Consider the following 16,754-nt stretch of genomic DNA (forward strand, 5'->3'; position numbering starts at 1 on the left):
GTGTGAACAGTACACACAGAGACAGGAGGCTTTCGAGAGAAATCAAAGATAATCCACGTAGACGCAGGGATAAATTTTCTATGGATTAATTCTACAACTTTGGTCTTTGAGAGCAAACTACAATAATTTGAGAATCAGGATATGTGTAAATAGCAAAAGTGCTTTTTCCTCACTTGCCAGAAAGATGAGTCTATTTGGAGAATAGTCACCTTAACGGTACATGTAAATCTCCCATTTCAATGGCATTAAGACATTCATCTCATCTTTAGATTTGGACAACTATGCCTTAAATACTAGCACCTGGTTGCTCATCATATTACATTTGACAACTAATAAAAGCAATAAAAATATAAAGGAGAAATAGGAATTTAATTTGCCTGTTTCCTACTATCTCCTTTAAATAGGTTCAGCAAGCATGCTCTAAGATTTAAGAAGAAGAGACTACATTTTGATTATAGTTCTTCTTTCCATGCAGACAGCCACATCAGTTTTACAAAGCAATGATGCTGTTCTGTTTTATTTTACCTCTAGAAGAACCTGCAACTAATACAGAGTGAGTACAATTAGGAAAGGGGGGGAATGGGGCACACATAAACCTTCAACATGCTGTCACCAGAGTTCTTAGATTAGTACTTTCAAAACTGTATGCACCAGATCAACCGGATATCAGGCAACAAAATAGGTCTATGGTAAAACTAAATTTGAAAACTGCTGAGTTTTTTTTAAATGTTTATTTATTTTTGAGAGAGAGAGAGAGAGAGAGAGAGAGAGAGAGAGAGAGAGACAGTACAAGATGGGGAGGACCAGAGAGGGAGGGAGAAACAGAATCCGAAGCAGGCTCCAGGCTCTGAGCTGTCAACACAGAGTCTGATGCAGGGCTCGAACTCATGAACTGTGAGATCATAACTTGAGCTAAAGTTGGATGCTTAACCGACTGAGCCACCCAGGCACCCCAAAGAATGCTGTGTTTTGAAAAAGAGAAGGGAAAATGGGTTTCTTTGTTGCAGGAAGTCTCAGAGCCTTCTATATGCCCGCATGTATTGTGAAGCTATATAAGGTGGGCAAGAATATGCAGCTTTTCCTAAGCTCACTCATTCAAAGAGCCTGAAGCATCTCTACTCTCCTTAGACTTAGAAACCCTAATTCCACACGAGCACCAGAGATTGCTAGAACCCTTGCATCTCAATAGCAAAACCAAACACAGGAATGTAAGATCTATCCTGCGCTACTTGGAAAATCACCTTCTTTCAGTAGTGCCACTGGTAGTATACTAAAGCACTTTTGAATTTATCATTGATACATGCTCTCAAAAAAAATTGTTTGGGGGAAATATAGAGCTTGGAAGAGGACCCCTGTGAATGGGAAGGAATGGAAGCAAGCAGAAAATAGCAAAGAACTCCTAGGGAAATAGAAAGCGATATGACATCAGACCTCTGTTTACCAATCAGAGGTGGACACAAGTCTTTTCTGCTCCCAAGCACATGATCTGTACAGCTGGACCCTAAACACTAGCCCCTGTTTGCACATCATATCATATCAAGCAAATAATTATGGTTGCTTATTAAGTGTCTATTTGAGTTAAGGTATGTGCTAAATTACCATGTATGTGGATATAACATAGGTTCCACATATTGTAAATATTCTCATATAATTTGCACATATTTTAACTTATCTGTGTTGAAATTATTACATATTCTTTTTAAAATCATGCTTCCCTAGTTGCTTCTCCTCTGTCTTTTTACAGACCTATCTTGCAATCCATGACCCTGTTTCTAAAACCAATGTAATTGAGGGGCATGTGGGTGGCTCAGTCAGTTAAGCATCTGACTTCAGCTCAGGTCATGATCTCGCTATTTGTGAGTTCAAGCCCTGTGTCAGGCTCTGTGCTGACAGCTCAGAGCCTGAAGCCTGCTTCAGATTCTTTGTCTCCATCTCTCTCTGCCCCTCACCTGCCCACACTCTGTCTCTCTTTCTCTCAAAGATAAATAAACATAAAAATGTTTAAAAATAAAATAAAACAAAACCATCTAATTTGAGTTTCTTGCCTGATTCAAATTTTAAAGGCCAAAAGTGTTTGGAAATATGATTCCCAATATCTTTAAAAAAAAAGATATTTGAGATCTGAAATGGGCATATGACAAATATTGTTGGTAAATGTTAAATATTTTTGGTAGCTCTCTATGATAATTCCAAACCAAACCTGCTGCATTAGAAGTAAAGCCTTTTATTTCACGGAAATAAGTAGCTGAATAATTTTGGAATACTTAATATATTATTTTTATTTCTATAAGCAAAAGCTTGTAGAGTTTTCTTGCGCTTCTGGGCTCATGTTTAATGGCTGTGGGAACTGCTCTTGAAAGCTCCCTATTTAAATTACTGTACCCAGCACTCCTTGTACTTGGAAAGATTGCTCACTTATTTGATATTTATTCAAGGAATAGCAAAATTTATCCTCCGTTATTCTTATTTTCTAGCTTCTATATCAATATAGAATGCCAAGTAATTCATACTGAATTATTGGAGAGATTGCTGAACTAGTTTTATAATAGTCATGCACATTTTTCTCTCCGTATGAGAAATGCCACACAGAAAGATAATTAAATTTCAGTGAGGTGGGGAACCCGATATCTTCCTAAAGATTTCCCTCTGGCTTTGGTGTCCAATTTGAAATTTCTGGGTAATAATAAGTCAGTGAAAGCAGCAATGAGTTGTGTTTTTTTATCTATGTCCCTTATTTCAAGAAACATAAGAAAAATAAAATTCTCAGCATAAGGTTTCACTGATTCAATAATGTCAAATTGCTTTTCTCCGGATTGGAATGATCATAGATAAACAAGATAAGAGAGACTACATAGATTTTTCATGCAAATGAACTTGACTCACAAGGATATTGATATGCATATACATTTGTTTCCTATTATGTAACAACGCAAGAAAACAAAACATTACTTTGTAATTTAGTAGGGATTATTGAGCAAAAAATAGGTGTCACATATGGGAAACCGGTACACGTGGTAAATATTTGGTGAAAATTTGGAGTTCCAAGATTTTACTTTCCCACTGAAAATCAGTCAATCAAAGTGTGTAGCTCACTTCCAAAAGTGTCATTGATATCTCACACCCTGGTGGCTGAAGTGTTCATTTGGGGAATAGTTTGCCCTCTTGAGGGTCCAGTTTAAAGGCACATGTTCAAGGTAACAGGAAAACACTGACCTGCTTTCATTTTTGCTAACTATTTCATATGCATAAGGTTGCCATTTCATACTCCTGTAAGATGGATTGAGTGGGAGACTTGGAGATATTGAAGCGAAGGATAGGGACACACAAAATAGGAGGAATGGTTTAGAAGTTTAGTTAGGAAGTTTAGAGTCGGTAATCCGATAAGCATGCAAACTCAACTGTTCTTAAAGACGTAGATAAGCCTGCAAGAATAGCTAGAAAAAGAATGGTACTTTAAGGTAGGAAATGGCAAAACAAGTAAATAATAGGTCATGTAGTTGGTGGAGCCATGCATCTCGTGTGAATATTAATTTCCCAGAAGGAGCACCTTCCTTGTCTACTCTGCCAAATAAACTCCAGTGTCTTCCCCTGTCTTAGTTTTCCATTCCATCGTCTCACAGATTTAAGAGCAGGGTGCATTACCTGGTTACAATGAATGAACCTGTTATAGATCTTGTTACACATTATGGCTTTGTACCAGCCAATGGTATCATAAAACCCCTTTTGAATCTTCATTTAGAAAGCGATCTTTGGGGCACCTGGGTGGCTCAGTCTGTGAAGTGTCCAACTTCAGCTCAGGTCATGATCTCACAGCTAGTGAGTTTGAGCCCCGCATTGAGCTGTGTGCTGACAGCTCAGAGCCTGGATCCTATTCTGTGTCTCCCTCTCTGCCCCTCCTCTGTTCACACTCTGTCTCTCGATCTCTCTCAAAAATAAATGAAATTTTTTAAATAAATAAATAAATAAATAAATATATATATATATAAACACTAAATTTTTTTATTTTTTTTAATTTAGGAAGCAGTCATTTAACCTTGATATAGCGACTTTCTTTCTGTGAACTTGAGTCCTCATCTATTCAATATCATACTTTGGCTACATAATTTCTAAAATGTCCATCATTTATAACATTCTGATTCAGGATTTATGTAGTTACAAATCCTATACCCATTATTAGCCGTGTGTCTCAGTTTAATTAAATTTACCCCAAACATTTCTCTCCCAAATAATTGAAAAAGAGATTTATTGAGTTCTATGAGAGTTTTATTTTTGCCAGAATGAATATAATAATTCTTTCTTGAATTTTTTTCTCTTTTCAATTATTTGATTTTTTTGGAGGGGGAACTGTTCTTCCAACAGATACTATTCTTTTTTTTAAATGTGTATTTATTTTTGAGGAAGAGAGAGAGAGAGAGCGTGGAGGGGCAGAGAGAAAGAGAGACAGAGGATCCCAAGCAGGCTCAGCACCATCAGCACAGAACCAGACCTGGGCTCAAATCCACCAACCATGAGGTCATGACCTGAGCCGAAACCAAGAGTCAGGTGCTCAACCAACTGGGCCACCTAGATGACCCAACAGATATTATTATTTTAAAAATTATGAGAATATCAGGTGCTCCCTCTCATATGGTTATTCAATATGTGTTAAACTATTGAATGGATGAAGAGAATGTTATTTTCAAAGTAAATTGATTAGTGTAAACTCATTAATTCCCACGAGAGTTTGATATTTTCTAGTGACCAATCTAAATAAAAATACATACAAACTCATTGTAGCTGGCCAAGAAATTAAGCTAACATTGAAAGCTCCTTTCATGGCCACCTAACTCCTATGGTGAAGATCCAAAAATAAAACAGGAAGAGAAACTGCAAGTGTAGAAGTCAGAATTGTCACTCTTACCTGATCCCAGGAAAGATTCTTTCGGAGACACGAGTGGTCCAAATGATGGGGTACCGGGAGTGATTTATACCCAAATTGTAATTTGAAGCTCCTATTCCTAAGATATTTTTCAACATATACTGAAAAAACAATGACAATATTACTAAAAGAGAAAACTCCCAGGAAATAGTAACTTAGGCAGACTTATACTAATTAGAGTCTTGGGATTTCCCCCTTGTGACTGAATCAGTTTGTAATAATTTTGAGCTGATTCCTTTCAGTGGTTAGGAGTTTATTCTCATGGAATTTTTGCATTATGGATGACAATTTATTCTCATCAGATAAACAGAACAATGAATAACATCATAAAATAATGATTCAATTCATGGTCTTTGATGTTTTTATGATTTTTCCTGTTCTAAATTGTGTTTTATCCATACAATTGCTATTGAATGAATGTTTGCTGAAAGGACTTTCATATCCAGAATTAAGTGATTAAATTATAACACCCAGTGAGTAAAATCATGTGGGCAGGATAGCATAATGAGTTGTGTAGAGTTCATTCAAGATGTTAAGTTCATTTCTTAACTGGGTTATTTGTTTTTTGGGTGTTAAATTTGATTATGTTTTTATAGATTCTGGATAATAATCCTGTAGCGGCCAGTTACATATAGAGTCGGGACACAGAGGCTTTTCTTTCCAGGAAGCAGCTTTTTTATTCGTGCTGGCATGAGCTTAGTGGGCTAAGACCCAAAAGGCTGAGCTCCGAGCACAGTGAGGGGTTGCCTTTTGTACAATTTTTGCTCCTTTGTCTCCCGTATATGGTATCATACGGTCCGAATGGGCAGTCTGTGTTACAGAGTCATGAAGAATGCCATGTACCTATACATAGCCAGGTTGCCTTCCCTTGTCTTGAGATTTTTACCACATTCCTTAAGGAGGCATTGTACCACAACCCTTTATCAAATATGTCTTTTGCAAATATCTCCTCCCATTTTGCAGGCTGCTTTTTAGTTTTGTCAATTGTTTCCTTCACTGCGCAGAAGCTTTTTATGTTGATGAAGTCCCAATAGTTCATGTTTGCTTCTCTTTCCATTGCATTCTGTGATGCATCTAGAAAGAAGTTGCTCTGACCAGTGTCAAAGAGGTTGCTGCCTGTTTTCCCTAGGATTTTGATGGTTTCCTGGCTCCCATTTAGGTCTTTCATCCATTTCGAATTTATTTTTGTGTATGGTGTAAGAAAGTGGTCCAATTTCATTCTTCTACATGTCACCGTCCAGTTTTCCCAACACCATTTGTTGAAGAGACTGTCTTTTTTCCACTGGCTATTCTTTCCTGCTTTGTCAAAGATGAGTTGACCATGTAGTTATGAGTCTATTTTGGGGTTCTCTTTTCTGTTCCATTGATCTATGTGTCTGTTTTTCTGCCAGTACCATATTGTCTTGATGACTACAACTTTACGATATAGCTTGAAATCCAGGATCATGATGCCTCCAGTTTTGATTTGTTGTTTTTGTTTTTGTTTTTGTTTTTTTCAGGACTGTCTTGGCAGTTTCAGGTCCTTTGTGGTTCCATACTAATTTTAGAATTGTTTGATCTATCTGTACAATGAATACTGTTTCCTTAAGATTCGTCTTCCCTTCCAGACTATTAATTCCAAGAGAATGAGAAACTAAAATTTTTTTTTTAATTATTTATTTATTTATTTATTTTTTAATATATGAAATTTACTGTCAAATTGGTTTCCATACAACACCCAGTGCTCATCCCAAAAGGTGCCCTCCTCAATACCCATCACCCACCCTGCCCTCCCTCCCACCCCCCATCAACCCTCAGTTTGTTCTCAGTTTTTAACAGTCTCTTATGCTTTGGCTCTCTCCCACTCTAACCTCTTTTTTTTTTTTTTTTTCCCTTCCCCTCCCCCATGGGTTTCTGTTACGTTTCTCAGGATCCACATAAGAGTGAAACCATATGGTATCTGTCTTTCTCTGTATGGCTTATTTCACTTAGCATCACACTCTCCAGTTCCATCCACGTTGCTACAAAAGGCCATATTTCATTTTTTCTCATTGCCACGTAGTATTCCATTGTGTATATAAACCACAATTTCTTTATCCATTCATCAGTTGATGGACATTTAGGCTCTTTCCATAATTTGGCTATTGTTGAGAGTGCTGCTATAAACATTGGGGTACAAGTGCCCCTATGCATCAGTACTCCTGTATCCCTTGGATAAATTCCTAGCAGTGCTATTGCTGGGTCATAGGGTAGGTCTATTTTTAATTTTCTGAGGAACCTCCACACTGTTTTCCAGAGCGGCTGCACCAATTTGCATTCCCACCAACAGTGCAAGAGGGTTCCCGTCTCTCCACATCCTCTCCAGCATCTATAGTCTCCTGATTTCTTCATTTTGGCCACTCTGACTGGCGTGAGGTGGTATCTGAGTGTGGTTTTGATTTGTATTTCCCTGATGAGGAGCGACGTTGAACATCTTTTCATGTGCCTGTTGGCCATCCGGATGTCTTCTTTAGAGAAGTGTCTATTCATGTTTTCTGCCCATTTCTTCACTGGGTTATTTGTTTTTCGGGTGTGGAGTTTGATGAGCTCTTTATAGATTTTGGATACTAGCCCTTTGTCCGATGTGTCATTTGCAAATATCTTTTCCCATTCCGTTGGTTGCCTTTTAGTTTTGTTGGTTGTTTCCTTTGCTGTGCAGAAGCTTTTTATCTTCATAAGGTCTCAGTAATTCACTTTTGCTTTTAATTCCCTTGCCTTTGGGGATGTGCCGAGTAAGAGATTGCTACGGCTGAGGTCAGAGAGGTCTTTTCCTGCTTTCTCCTCTAAGGTTTTGATGGTTTCCTGTCTCACATTCAGGTCCTTTATCCATTTTGAGTTTATTTTTGTGAATGGTGTGAGAAAGTGGTCTAGTTTCAACCTTCTGCATGTTGCTGTCCAGTTCTCCCAGCACCATTTGTTAAAGAGACTGTCTTTTTTCCATTGGATGTTCTTTCCTGCTTTGTCAAAAATGAGTTGGCCATACGTTTGTGGGTCTAGTTCTGGGGTTTCTATTCAATTCCATTGGTCTATGTGTCTGTTTTTATGCCAATACCATGCTGTCTTGATGATGACAGCTTTGTAGTAGAGGCTAAAGTCTGGGATTGTGATGCCTCCTGCTTTGGTCTTCTTCTTCAAAATTACTTTGGCTATTCGGGGCCTTTTGTGGTTCCATATGAATTTTAGGATTGCTTGTTCTAGTTTCAAGAAGAATGCTGGTGCAATTTTGATTGGGATTGCATTGAATGTGTAGATAGCTTTGGGTAGTATTGACATTTTGACAATATTTATTCTTCCAATCCATGAGCAGGGAATGTCTTTCCATTTCTTTATATCTTCTTCAATTACCTGCATAAGCTTTCTATAGTTTTCAGCATACAGATCTTTTACATCTTTGGTTAGATTTATTCCTAGGTATTTTATGCTTCTTGGTGCAATTGTGAATGGGATCAGTTTCTTTATTTGTCTTTCTGTTGCTTCATTGTTAGTGTATAAGAATGCAACTGATTTCTGTACATTGATTTTGTATCCTGCAACTTTGCTGAATTCATGTATCAGTTCTAGCAGACTTTTGGTGGAGTCTATCGGATTTTCCATGTATAATATCACGTCATCTGCAAAAAGCGAAAGCTTGACTTCATCTTTGCCAATTTGGATGCCTTTGATTTCCTTTTGTTGTCTGATTGCTGATGCTAGAACTTCCAGCACTATATTAAACAACAGCGGTGAGAGTGGGCATCCCTGTCGTGTTCCTGATCTCAGGGAAAAAGCTCTCAGTTTTTCCCCATTGAGGATGATGTTAGCTGTGGGCTTTTCATAAATGGCTTTTATGATCTTTAAGTATGTTCCTTCTATCCCGACTTTCTCAAGGGTTTTTATTAAGAAAGGGTGCTGGATTTTGTCAAAGGCCTTTTCTGCATCGATTGACAGGATCATATGGTTCTTCGCTTTTTTTTTGTTAATGTGATGTATCACGTTGATCGATTTGCTAATGTTGAACCAGCCCTGCATCCCAGGAATGAATCCCACTTGATCATGGTGAATAATTCTTTTCATATGCTGTTGAATTCGATTTGCTAGTATCTTATTGAGAATTTTTGCATCCATATTCATCAGGGATATTGGCCTGTAGTTCTCTTTTTTTACTGGGTCTCTGTCTGGTTTAGGAATCAAAGAAATACTGGCCTCATAGAATGAGTCTGGAAGTTTTCCTTCCCTTTCTATTTTTTGGAATAGCTTGAGAAGGATAGGTATTATCTCTGCTTTAAACATCTGGTAGAACTCCCCTGGGAAGCCATCTGGTCCTGGACTCTTATTTGTTGGGAGATTTTTGATAACCGATTCAATTTCTTCGCTGGTTATGGGTCTGTTCAAGCTTTCTATTTCCTCCTGATTGAGTTTTGGAAGAGTGTGGGTGTTTAGGAATTTGTCCATTTCTTCAAGGTTGTCCAATTTGTTGGCATATAATTTTTCATAGTATTCCCTGATAATTGTTTGTATCTCTGAGGGATTGGTTGTAATATTTCCATTTTCATTCATGATTTTATCTATTTGGGTCATCTCCCTTTTCTTTTTGAGAAGCCTGGCTAGAGGTTTATCAATTTTGTTTATTTTTTCAAAAAACCAACTCTTGGTTTCGTTGATCTGCTCTACAGTTTTTTTAGATTCTATATTGTTTATTTCTGCTCTGATCTTTATGATTTCTCTTCTTCTGCTGGGTTTAGCCTGCCTTTGCTGTTCTGCTTCTATTTCCTTTAGGTGTGCTGTTAGATTTTGTATTTGGGATTTTTCTTGTTTCTTGAGATAGGCCTGGATTGCAATGTATTTTTCTCTCAGGACTGCCTTTGCTGCGTCCCAAAGCGTTTGGATTGTTGTATTTTCATTTTCGTTTGTTTCCATATATTTTTTAATTTCTTCTCTAATTGCCTGGTTGACCCACTCATTCGTTAGTAGGGTGTTCTTTAACCTCCACGCTTTTGGAGGTTTTCCAGACTTTTTCCTGTGGTTGATTTCAAGCTTCATAGCATTGTGGTCTGAAAGTATGCATGGTATAATTTCAATTCCTGTAAACTTGTGAAGGGCTGTTTTGTGACCCAGTATATGATCTATCTTGGAGAATGTTCCATGTGCACTCGAGAAGAAAGTATATTCTGTTGCTTTGGGATGCAGAGTTCTAAATATATCTGTCAAGTCCATCTGATCCAATGTATCATTCAGGGCCCTTGTTTCTTTATTGACTGTGTGTCTAGATGATCTATCCATTTCTGTAAGTGGGGTGTTAAAGTCCCCTGCAATTACCACATTCTTATCAATAAGGTTGCTTATGTTTATGAGTAACTGTTTTATATATCTGGGGGCTCCGGTATTTGGCGCATAGACATTTATAATTGTTAGCTCTTCCTGATGGATAGACCCTGTAATTATTATATAATGCCCTTCTTCATCACTTGTTACAGCCTTTAATTTAAAGTCTAGTTTGTCTGATATAAGTATGGCTACTCCAGCTTTCTTTTGGCTTCCAGTAGCATGATAAATAGTTCTCCATCCCCTCACTCTCAATCTAAAGGTGTCCTCAGATCTCAAATGAGTCTCTTGTAGACAGCAAATAGATGGGTCTTGTTTTTTTATCCAGTCTGATACCCTATGTCTTTTGGTTGGTGCATTTAATCCATTTACATTCAGTGTTATTATAGAAAGATACGGGTTTAGAGTCATTGTGATGTCTGTATGTTTTATGCTTGTAGTGATGTCTCTGGTACTTTGTCTCACAGGATCCCCCTTAGGATCTCTTGTAGGGCTGGTTTCGTGGTGACAAATTCCTTCAGTTTTTGTTTGTTTGGGAAGACCTTTATCTCTCCTTCTATTCTAAATGACAGACTTGCTGGATAAAGGATTCTCGGCTGCATATTTTTTCTGTTTAGCACACTGAAGATATCGTGCCAAGCCTTTCTGGCCTGCCAAGTTTCAAAGGAGAGATCAGTCACGAGTCTTATAGGTCTCCCTTTATATGTGAGGGCACGTTTATCCCTTGCTGCTTTCAGAATTTTCTCTTTATCCTTGTATTTTGCCAGTTTCACTATGATATGTCGTGCAGAAGATCGATTCAAGTTACGTCTGAAGGGAGTTCTCTGTGCCTCTTGGATTTCAATGCCTTTTTCCTTCCCCAGTTCAGGGAAGTTCTCAGCTATAATTTCTTCAAGTACCCCTTCAGCACCTTTCCCTCTCTCTTCCTCCTCTGGGATACCAATTATGCGTATATTATTTCTTTTTAGTGTATCACTTAGTTCTCTAATTTTCCCCTCATACTCCTGGATTTTTTTATCTCTCTTTCTCTCAGCTTCCTCCTTCTCCATAACTTTATCTTCTAGTTCACCTATTCTCTCCTCTGCCTCTTCAATCCGAGCCGTCGTGGTTTCCATTTTGTTTTGCATTTCATTTAAAGCGTTTTTCAGCTCCTCGTGACTGTTCCTTAGTCCCTTGATCTCTGTGGCAAGAGATTCTCTGCTGTCCTGTATACTGTTTTCAAGCCCAGCGATTAATTTTATGACTATTATTCTAAATTCACTTTCTGTTATATTATTTAAATCCTTTTTGATCAGTTCATTAGCTGTTGTTATTTCCTGGAGATTCTTCTGAGGGGAATTCTTCCGTTTGGTCATTTTGGACAGTCCCTGGAGAGGTGAGGACCCGCAGGGCACTTCACCCGTGCTGTGGTGTATAACTGGAGTTGGTGGGCGGGGCTGCAGTCCGACCTGATGTCTGCCCCCAGCCCACCGCTGGGGCCACAGTCAGACTGGTGTGTGCCTTCTCTTCCCCTCTCCTAGGGGCGGGATTCACTGTGGGGTGGCGTGGCCCGTCTGGTCTACTTGCACACTGCCAGGCTTGTGGTGCTGGGGAGCTGGCGTATTAGCTGGGGTGGGTAGGCAAGGTGCACGGGGGCGGGAGGGGCAGGCTTAGCTCGCTTCTCCTTAGGTGATCCACTTCAGGAGGGGCCCTGTGGCAGCGGGAGGGAGTCAGATCCGCTGCCGGAGGTTTGGCTCCGCAGAAGCACAGAGTTGGGTGTTTGCGCGGAGCGAGCAAGTTCCCTGGCAGGAACTGGTTCTCTTTGGGATTTTGGCTGGGGGATGGGCGGGGGAGATGGCGCTGGCGAGCGCCTTTGTTCCCCGCTAAGCTGAGCTCTGCCGTCCGGGGGCTCAGCAGCTCTCCCTCCCTTTGTCCTCCAGCCTTCCCGCTTTCTGAGCAGAGCTGTTAACTTCTGACCTCCCAGACGCTAAGTCGCGCTTGCTGTCGGATCACAGTCCGTCCGGCCCCTCCGCTTTTGCCAGCCCGACTCGGGGGCTCTGCTTGGCCGGCGAGCCGCCCCTCCGCCCCGGCTCCCTCCCGCCAGTCCGTGGAGCGCGCACCGCCTCGCCGCCCTTCCTACCCTCTTCCGTGGGCCTCTCGTCTGCGCTTGGCTCCGGAGACTCCGTTCTGCTAATCCTCTGGCGGTTTTCTGGGTTCTTTAGGCAGGTGTAGGTGGAATCTAAGTGATCAGCAGGACGCGCGGTGAGCCCAGCGTCCTCCTACGCCGCCATCTTCCGGAACTCCCCTGAGAAACTAAAATTTTAATTCACTATATACACAACACTCCACACAGTGACTAGAACATGCTAGTCATAAATACATATTGAGTGACTTTATTGAAAAAAAATAGAGTAGGATTTCACCCACAAATATCTTTTAGTTGACATGGTGTTTTCAAATTGACACACTTTGCACTACTTGCAAGATCATGAAATTCTTCTAAAGATCAATATAATTTGAATTCACATGGCTTGCATTCTAGTATGGAAGCAAATGATGAGACCTGAATAGCAGCTTCATCCATTAAAGGGCAAATGCTCTATGGTTTTAGAAGACGTCTAAACTTATTATCTTCTAACCCATCATCCTAACTTCACAACTTGATTTCATTTGTTGGCCTTATGATTGAATATAGTGTGAAAGGCACACAAATGTCAGTTACAAAGTAGAATAGGAACGTAATACAGAAAATGTTCACTTCTACCTCCAAAAAAGTCTAGCAAGATAACCTATATGTGATGACTTTATATCCATGGTGACTAGATCAAGGGAGGAAGAAATAAAAAAGAGGTCTTTCAAGGTAAAAGTCATGAGTTTTAATTGTAATCACATCTTTCTGTGTGAGTTTATAACAGGTTGGTAGAAGAATTTTCTTTTGCCCTGGACATTACACTTTCATTAAGCCTGATACTGAAGACAGTCCGACACTTAATGAAACAACCCAAGTTCTGATAACACATAGATGTATAAATAGTGGTACATTTTTAAAACGTAAAGCTACTCAGTAACAGAAAATATATCAAATTATGGATCTATACATCAACTGGATGATTTTCCAAAATATTTTGGCAACTCAGAGAATGTACACACAAAAGACTATATATGGTTTGATTCCATTTATATGAATATAGCAAGAAAAAGGCATATCTGTGATTAGCAAAGGCAGGGTATGCAGGGAAGTAATTGTCATAAAAGGGATAAAAAGGAAATTTGGGAAGTGATGAAATCCCGTATATGTCAATCAATAGTGGTGACAGTCCTATGGATACACATTTGTCAAAACACCCAAATTGTACTTAAAATGGACACATTTGTACCCATTACCTCTTATAGTTCACTGTCTCCACAGGGATCAGTTGTTTGTGAAAAAAAATACATGCATCCATTAATAGAATAAAAGGTTAAAATTATATGGTTATCTCAATAGATGCAGAAAAACATTTGACAAAATTCAATGTCCTATCATGAAAACTCTCAACAAATTGGGTATAAAAAGAGCATACATCAATATAATAAAGGCTATATATGACAAGCCCACAGCTAACATCATACTCAATGGTGGAAAGGTGAAACCTTTCTTTTATGGTTAAAAACAAGACATAGGTGTCCACAATCACCACTCCCAGTGAACAAAATACTGGAAGTCCAAGCTAGAACAATTAGGCAAAAAAAAAAAGTATCCAATATCTGAAAGAAATAAGTAAAATTATATTTGCAGACGATAGATCTTCTACATAGGAAAACCTAAAGACACTACCAAATAACTGTTAGAGCTAATAAATAAATTCAGTAAGTTTATGCAGAATGCAAAATCAACAAGTAAAAAATAAGTTGCATTTTTACATACTAATAATGTACTATTTGGGAAAGAAATAAAAAAATCCAATAGCACCAAGATCAATAAAATACTTAGGAATGATTTTAACCAAAGCATGAAAAGATCTGTCCACTGGGGTGCCTGAGTAGATCAGTAGATTGAGCTCTTGGTTTCAGCTCGTGTCATGATCTCACAGCTCCTGAGTTCAAGTCCCACATCAGGCTCCTTGCTGACTGTGCAGAGCTGCTTAGAATTGTCTCTCTCCCTCTCCACTTCCCCCACTTGTATGCTCAGTTCTTCCTCCCTTTCTCTCTCTCTCTCAAAGTAAATAAATGAAGTAAAAAGAAATCTGTGCAAATCTAAAAACAAAAAGTCTTTGATGAAAGAAATTGAAGAAGACATAAACAAAAAGATACCCAGTGTTTATGGATTGAAAGAGAGTTAGAATTGTTAAAATGTGCATACTACCCAAAGCCATCTGTAGATTTAATGCAATTCCAATAAAAAATCCAATGACATGTTTCACTGTAACAAGGTAAATAATCCTAAAATTCATATGGAACAACAACAACAACAAAAAGACCTTAAATAGCCAAAGCAATCATGAGAAAGGACAAAGCCAGAGGCATCACACTTCCTGATTTTAAATTATTTTACAAAGTTATAATAGTACAAACAAGATGGTATTGGTACCAAAAACAGACATATAGACCAAAGAAACAGAATTGAAAGCCAAGAAATAAACCCGTGCGTATACGGTCAACTAATATTTGACAAGGGAGTTAAAAAATACTCCATGTGGAAAGGAGAGTTTCTTCGGTGAGTGGTGCTGGGAAGAGGATGACCACATGCAGAACAATTAAATTGGAGCTCTATTTTATACCACACATAAAAAATTAACTTGCAATAAATTAATAACTTAAGCATAAAACCTGCCATAGGAAAAATGTTCCTTGGTATTCGTCTTGGCAATGGCTTTTTGTATGTGAAATCAAAAGTACAAGCAAGAAAAGAAAAATTAGACTGCATCAAACTTAAAGCTTCTGCACAGCAAAAAAAAAAAAAAAAAAAAAAAAAAAACTATCAACAAAATGAAAAGACAACCTATGGGTTGGGAGAGAATATTTGCAAACAATATATCAGAGAAGACACTAATATCCAAAATATATTAAAAAAATACAGCTTAATACAAAAACAAATAAGCCTGTTTAGAAGTGGGCAAATGGCCTGAATAGAAATTTTTCCAAAGAAGACATACAAATGGCCAATAGGTAATGAAAAGCTGCTTATCGCAAAACATCATGGAAATGCAAAGGAAAACCACAGCGCGATACAACTTCACAGCTATTAGGTGGCTATTATCAAAAAGACAAGAGATAGTAAGTGCTGGAGAGGATGTGGAGAAAAAGGAACCCATGTGCGTTGCTGATGGGAACATAAATCTATATAGACAATATGGAAACAGTATGGAGCTTCTTAAAAAAATCAAAAATAAAACTATCATATGACCCAGTTAGCCCCCTTCTGGGGATATGTACAGCCGGTGGAAATGAAATCATAATCTTGAAGAGATCGGTGCACCTTCACGTTCATTGCAGCAAAACTCACAAGATTCAAGACACGGAAACAATGTTAGTGTCCATTTGCAGATGAACGGTTAAGACGATGTGGTATTTATATACAACGGAATATTACTCCATCATTTAAAAAGTGGAAATTGCCATTTGTAACATTGGATGAGGGCACTATACTAAGTGAAATAAGTGAGATAGACTAAGACCATATGATCTAAATTCTTTTTGAATATGTTTGTTTATTTTGAGAGAGAGAGAGAGAGAGAGAGAGAGAGCAGGAGCCAGGGGCAGAGGGAGAGAAAGAGAAAATCTCAAGCAGGATCCGCACTCAACATGGAACCTGACACAGGGTTCAATCCCATGACCGAGGGATCATAACTTGAGCTGAAATTAAAAGTTGAATGGTCAACTAACTGAACCACCCGGGTGCCCAGTATGATCTAACTTTTATGTGGATTCTAAGAAAGTCAGATTCACATAAACAGAGGATACAGGGCTGGTTGTCAGGTGGGGGGGATGTGGGAAATGAGGAAATGTTGGTCAAAGGCTACAAGCCTTCAGTTATAAGATGAATAACCTCAAGGGAATCTAACGTACAACACGGTGACTGTAGTTAACAATACTGTACTGTATACTTGAAAATGCTAAGAGAGTAGATCTTAAATGTTTCACCGTGACCACCACAGGAAAAAAAATGTGTTTATACAACATGAAAGATGTGTTAACAGTCTTGTGATAATCATTTCATAACATATACATGTATCATTACAATGTACACTGTAAGCATACACAATGTTATATGTCAATTATCTCTCATTTTATAAATAAAATTTATAAATTTATCTCATTTTATAAATAAAACACTAAACTTAGTAAATTTCCAAGATTAAAATCATAAGGCATATGTTCTCTGACAACAGAACGAAATGACAAATATGTAACAATGAAATATCTTTTAAACTCTCAATATACAATAATTAAGCACTATCTTCTATAATAGCTCAAAGGTTAAAGAAGAGGTGCTGGAAAGAAAAAGAAAATAGTGCAAAATGAATGTAAAAATTACCAAAAATTAGCAGTTTTCGGC

Source organism: Neofelis nebulosa, chromosome 10, assembly GCF_028018385.1.
Source record: "Neofelis nebulosa isolate mNeoNeb1 chromosome 10, mNeoNeb1.pri, whole genome shotgun sequence".
NCBI lineage: Eukaryota > Metazoa > Chordata > Mammalia > Carnivora > Felidae > Neofelis > Neofelis nebulosa.